The sequence below is a fragment of the Cyprinodon tularosa genome, unplaced genomic scaffold (assembly GCF_016077235.1).
Source record: "Cyprinodon tularosa strain WSP-4 unplaced genomic scaffold, ASM1607723v1 ctg161, whole genome shotgun sequence".
Lineage (NCBI taxonomy): Eukaryota > Metazoa > Chordata > Actinopteri > Cyprinodontiformes > Cyprinodontidae > Cyprinodon > Cyprinodon tularosa.
Genome location: NW_024038449.1, coordinates 1183800 through 1190625, shown reverse-complemented (window position 1 = coordinate 1190625; position 6826 = coordinate 1183800).

Sequence of the window (6826 nt, the reverse complement as noted above, 5' to 3'; positions counted from 1 at the left end):
AAGAAGAATGCATAAAAAAATCTGCATCCAAGTGTGCAAAGCTGGCAGAAACCTATCCTATTACTGCAAAAATGGTTCTAAAGTATCTCCTCACCTTAGATCTTTATTTGTAATAAATTCAAATCCATGTTTGTTTGTTTTTTTAAATAAAATCCCAAATAAAATACATTAAGTTAGTAGTTATATTGGGACATTTTTAATCAAGCATTATTAATTTCTTTTAAATTTTTTTTCTTATTTTTTCCTTAATTTCAGTACCTATAAACTGACACCAAGTCAGTATTACTACGAAGAACTTACAGTTTGTTCACTATATGCAGTATCTTACCAGGATTGCATGTTATTTTCTCTTCCAACCGTTTAGAAGGGAAACTGTGCCAAATATAGGCTTTATGCAATGGTTTAAAGTAGTCATTGCAAGAGTGCGATCACTGTTCCTTGTTTAAGCAATTTGAGCAATCAAGAGACAGGAGCTTTGCTAGCCTCAAATAACCTCCCCTGGAAGCCAATCCTCCATTAGCTCCTGATAATGTTCTGTCCTTGTTTTTGCTACAGTGGAGCATGTTTCTAAATAGGTCCTGTCTGCAGAAACAATCGCGTGCAGAGCCACAATAGCTGCCCTTGTAATGCTCTCAATGTGAAAGCGTTCTACTCTACTGCTAATGAAAACATCATGGAGCTATCAGTCCTGAGATTGTAAGCCAGCCAATTTGCAGAGATGTGGGAGTCTGGAGAGCAATGCTCTGAACAAAGATGGCTGGTCATTATTAAGCTCTTTGGTTGGGCTGCTTTAATGTGGAGGGAAAAGAAGTTCCTCAATAGATGCTGCTTTGAGGATTAACACAATCTGATCAATGGAGAAAAGTGAAAGGTGTTACTATGTAAGGATTGTGGAAATACGTAGCTTAAACTGGTATCCAAGTGTGAAAACTTTGAGAAAGAAACTAAATGGAGATATGTAGGCCTATTTTTTAAAAAGAAGCCAAGTAACATTGGACTAGATCACATCTATATAAATGCATGCAGCTTGAAAAGATTAGCCACAAAAATTACAGCCTTATTTAAATATTTTTTTTGCATTTTTAAAGACTTATGTCAGTCTGTGACAGCAAAATTCTAATGCTTAAGTTCAGTGAATAGATACACATATGTGCATGTCAGAGTGTATTTGTATCCTTGAACTGTTTTTATGCATGTTCCCACACTGCATTTCTCATTTTATAATTTGTCCAGATTTGTATTCACTTCTGATGAATTTCCATACAGTCTATCATTGCCATGGTTATGTTTAATTGAGGAATCAAATGCAAAGACCAGATGAGGTTGAGTATTTTAATAACAAAATAAGTGGACATACTAAACAATTATACAAAAAAAGAGATCTGACAAGAATTACAGTCAGGATGTTAACTGACAATGAAGAGAGATAAGAAGCATGTAGTCAACAGAGAACCAATGATCTGATATACTTACCAAGTTGGATCAGATGAGCTAATCAGAGTAAACGAGGAACAGATGAGGCAGAAAGAAAGGCACAGCAGCTGAAAGGATGGGCCCTAATTAACCAGGAGGGAGCTTAAAAATATATAAAATATATGGAGTCTGATAGAAATCTAACAGGAAAAAGCACAAGGTGTAGAAAGAAGAAAAAAAAAGAACCCACAAAAGAATGACTAATAGTTGCTCATGCTCAATAACCCTATATGTGGTTAAATTAGACAAAGTCTGCAAAAGATTTGCTGCAAAGACAATTTCCTCAACATCAAAGTAAAATAATCATTATTTGTAATTGCCAAAGCTTGATGGTAGTTAACCGCACAAACTGTTATTCTGTTTAGGGGTAAATTAGTATTATTCAGAAGAAGAAAAAAGAAAAATAAGCAAAAGTGTTTCATTGGAGCATATACTTTTTTGACAGTATATTATTTTCAGTATTTAGATTTCTATATATTCTCTAAAAGGATGGCTTCTCTGTATAACTTATAAGTATTCAATTAAATTTCTTACAAGCATTCACAGTGTTTCCTTTTTTAACTGAACATCTCTGGCCTAGTTGTCCATGTTTGTTTATCTCCCTTCTTCCCCCACCAAGTGCTAAAGCAGATGGCCACCCTCCCTGACTGTGGTTCTTTTTCTCCAAAACACTACCCCACGAACTCTCAGTGGGATCCTGTATTTTCCTAAATTAGCCAACCTGTTGTGAAAACTGATGTTGTGTGAATAAAAGCACAATGAACGTGAATGAACTGTATTAAGTTGAGATATATCATAATAGAATTGATCTGCTATTAATTGCATTTTATATGAGTTAAATAAGGCACAAAGATGCAATTTTGTAAAACATGATAGGTTTTGAACTTCTGCACTTTTTACTGCTTTTTGAACTCTTTCTTGCAAGCCAAATGTAGTAGTTGTGATCTGTTAAGTTGAATGCACTTAATGGCCTGTCAAAATAGTTACTGGGTTATATAATATCAACTTGATGCATTAAAACATCGAAGGATGGCAAAAACGACCATGCTGATGTTCAAATCCATAATTAGAATGGGAAAGGAGGGATTTAGCAGCTTTTGTTTCTTATTGCTTCAGCTGGTCTGACTATTCTAGATTGTTCGAGGATTTCTTTCCCACACAATAAATTCTCAGAAGTACAGTAGTACTGTATCTATTAAGGGACAGCTCTGAGAGCAAAAATGTCATCAATTATTAAGGAAGGACAGACAGGTTAGAGGTGATTTAAATACAACAATCACTCAAAAAAGCAACTTATTCAAAACAAACTAAGCAGAATAGTGTCTTAATAGATGTTTAGCCTTTAAGCAGATGTCTAATGGCAGCAGAAAACCACTGCTGTCAGCAAAGAACAGGAAAACACAGCTACAATTTACACAAAGACTAAAACTGGACAACAGATTGGAGAAACCTTTTCTGATCCAACAAGTCTTAAATGCAGCGGTAAAATTCAGATGGGAGGGTCAGAAGTGGGAACCATTTAGAAACAATTTAGGCCGATGGTGATGGTGTAATAGTTTGGGGGAGATTTTTAACCCAGTATGGGTCCCTAAACACCACCACAGACCTGTTGTTGCCAGGATTTACCCATCATCCAGCTTATCTATCTGGTTTCTATGATTTCAGTGGACCTTTATAGCTTCTAAAGTCAACAGATCTCAGTGCAGCGTCTTTCAGATGTGATGGTACTGGAGATTGCAATGATAGATGTATGATTTCATGATGCTTTCATGTCAGTCTGGATTAAATTCTCCAGCATTTGTTTCAAGCAGCCTTTTTATAATAAGGGCAGTTCTGACGGAAAAAGTGGGTCCAAAGTACTTCACAAAATGTACCTAACAAAATAGCAGGTGACTGTATTCTGCATAACAAGTATTCTAATGTTTTCTGGAGAAATATCTAACATGGGGAGAAAAAAAGTCTTTTATTATGCGGCACAAGGCCTGATCACACATTCTGCATGCCAGGATTGAACTGCTAAGTTTTCACATTAGCAGAAAGCTACTCTTGCCAAAGCTTTAAAGTTGAGCTGGAAACCGTTCAATAAGCCATGAGGTGTTTTATTGAATCCAGAACTTTATAGGGGTCTTGAGTTACTCATATCTCACGCCCCATTAAAAATAAGAACTTGTCCCATGCTGCCAAAAAACTCCTCAAAATGTGTAATGTAAACACATAAGCTTGGCAGGCAAATATATATGACTTCTTTGCCAGTTTTCAGGATTGTGAAATGTTGCGCCTGTTTCTGGTCAAATTCCAGCTGCTAATATTTACGTTTAATAAAGCTAGAGCAGTGTTCCTTCCTTGTTGCTGGCCTGGGCCTCTGTTGCGAAAGCTACAGATGTTTGGCTCCACTGTGCCTCTGTTAAAAATCAGAGGCGTGGCTCTGCGATCTCAGAGCAAAATCCCAGCCTGTTTGTAATAGGTCTGCAGAGGACAGACTGAAAAACAGATGTGGATTAGAGAGAGGGGACAGTTGTTATCTGACCCTGCTCATACAATGCCTTAAAAAAGTATTCACACCCTTCATCTTTTTCATAGTGGGTTATGTGCCAATGAACATTTTCTATGATAGGCCAACACAAAACATTAAAAGAACAGAAGGGGGGCAAAAAGGGAAAAGAAAACAATCAACCCTCGGAATTATAAGTTAGTAGGCCCACATTTTTCGAACATTTAAGTGGCTAAATGTGTGAATAATTTGCACCTTTGCACATGTTTATACTTAATTGTTTGTGCTTTGTTATGATAAAATACCACACCATATCATACAAGACCCAGTCAGATTGGACAGTAAATGGTCTTTCCAGAGATGCACAGTTGGATTAATCCTAATGCAAACACAGGGTCTGAAGAGTCCTTTGTAGACTCCTCCTGGTTGGCCTCCTTAACTCCATGCATCCTCCCATCAACTCTGTCTTTTTTCCAGCAAATGTAAGCATCCATCGGGGTATGAATACTGTGTTCAGGATGCTAGTTTCCCCCACCCACTTTGTCATTTAGACCTAAATGTTCTTTCATTTTATCTGATCATAACAGTCTCTACATGCTTGTTATGCCTAATGCACATATACATTAAGTTTAGACATACATCCATCCATCCATCCATCCATCCATCCATCCATCCATCCATCCATCCATCCATCCATCCATCCATCCATCCATCCATCCATCCATCCATCCATCGTCTTCGCTTATTCAGGGTCGGTCGCCGGGGTAGCAGCTTTAGTAGGGAGATCCAGATGTGCTTCTCCCCAGCCACTTGGGCAAGCTTCTCTGGGGTAATCCCAAGTTCTTTCCAGGCCAGCCGAGAAACGTAGTCCCTCCAATGTGTCATGCGTCTCCCCCCGGGTCTCCTCCCAGTGGGACTTGCCATGAACACCTCACCAGGGAGGCATCCAAGAGGCATCTTAACCAGAAGTCCAAGCCATCTCAACTGGCTCCTCTTGATGTTGAGGAGCAGCAGCTCTATTCTGAGTCCTCCCCAGATGACTGAGCTCCTGACCCTATCTCTGAGGGGGAGCCCAGACACACTACGGAGAAAACTAATTTCAGCCGCTTGTATCCAGGATCTTGTTCTTTTGGCTCATGATCATAGATGAGGGTAGGAACGTAGATCAACCAGTAAATTGCGAGCTTTGGCTTGTGGACCGGACCGGTACAGCGCCCACTTCACAGCAGACGCTGCACCAATTGGCCTGTAGATCTCTGGCTCCATTTTACCCTCATTCGTTTTTTCGTTTTACAGTAGTCAAATAAAACTTATTTATTTTCAATTATTCAGAAATCTTGCAACTCCAACATACTGCTCAGACTTATAGAGGGAATTGTTGTTTTTACCAAATGTTCAATTCAATGTATTTATATAGTGTTAATTCACAACACATGTCATCTGAGGGCACTATACAGTTCAACAGATCATACAGTCAAATTGATTCAAAGTTTTCTATCTATCGAAAACCAGTTGATTGCATCGACTCATTGACTCAAATACAATCCCTCACACTAAGCATGCTTGTAGCGACAGTGGAGAGGAAAAACTCCCTTTTAACAGGAAGAAACCTCCAGTAGAACCAGTTTCAGTGTGAGCCGGCATCTGCCGAGGCCCACTGGGGTTCAAGAAGACAGAAACAAAGATACAAAAAGCAACTGTAAAAGTCGGCCCCGTCCAGGAAATACACAGCCAGGCAGACGAGCTCTGAGCCAGCTCCCATGTCAGAGGATGAAGAGAGCACATCCAGCCAGCCACAGTCAATGTTCATAACCTGAACCTTTGATCTCTGCAGCTCCTTCAAAGTTACTATGGGCTTCAATGCAGCATTGCTGATTAATTTTCTCTGGTCTAAGCATGGCCGTCTCGGTATAGCCTTCTCCATTTTGCACATGCACAACCCTGTACCTACTCCCGAGAGTAAACGACTATTAAATGCGTGTGAGAGCATGCACAAGCCCATTTCTCCCCATGCACTCTCTCGTTAAAAGTTGTTTTCATCGCTCATACAAGCTTACTTTCCAAAAGAGGATTTTCAGTTTTCCCACTATGTCAGACTGACCAGACTGAGCACGTAGGACGGCCTTACGTAAACATATCACCAGAATGGTTGACAATTAGTAGGACCACTTTTTTTGAAGATCCACCAGGAAAAAGAGCATCCACTACTATACCTTTAAGTTTTCTGTTGTGTCATCTATCCACGCTTGGGATTCTTTGATAACCTTTGATAAATCCGAGGTGACTCTTAAACTGCACTTGGTCTTATAAAGGGTTATCAGATTGAGGGCCTGGATAAAAAACTTAACCCCACACAGATTTTGTATGTAAAACATTTTGTGAAAACTTTCTATCTGTTTAACCCCAAAAAATGCATCTTTAAAGGATAAAGAAGATCTTGACTGTAAGCGATTGTAGCAAAGTAGAGTGGACTTTGTCCTTGTTTTATACAAACACTCTGAGTACTCCCAGATAAAGCAGCAGCTGATATAATTACAGCGATGATGGCCTGGGAGCACTTATAACTTCTGAAAGTTCTTAAAAACGAACCCAAAATTCAGTTCAAACAAAGGAGATTTCTATTCATATTTCTTAATTTTGTGTTAAGACACTCTCGAAGTTAACAGCTCAGCTCCAAACACAACAGATGGACTTCATGTTTTAACAATCTATGTAAAAATCCTAAAAGTGTCAACTCTTCTTATCCATTTTGTTCTTTAGACCTAGAAATTCTCAGAAGTTAGGGCAGATATTTCTCCAAAAAGGTTGATTCAAGGGAGGCAGTGAATCATAACACACAAATCAATTGGACCAGCACACAGA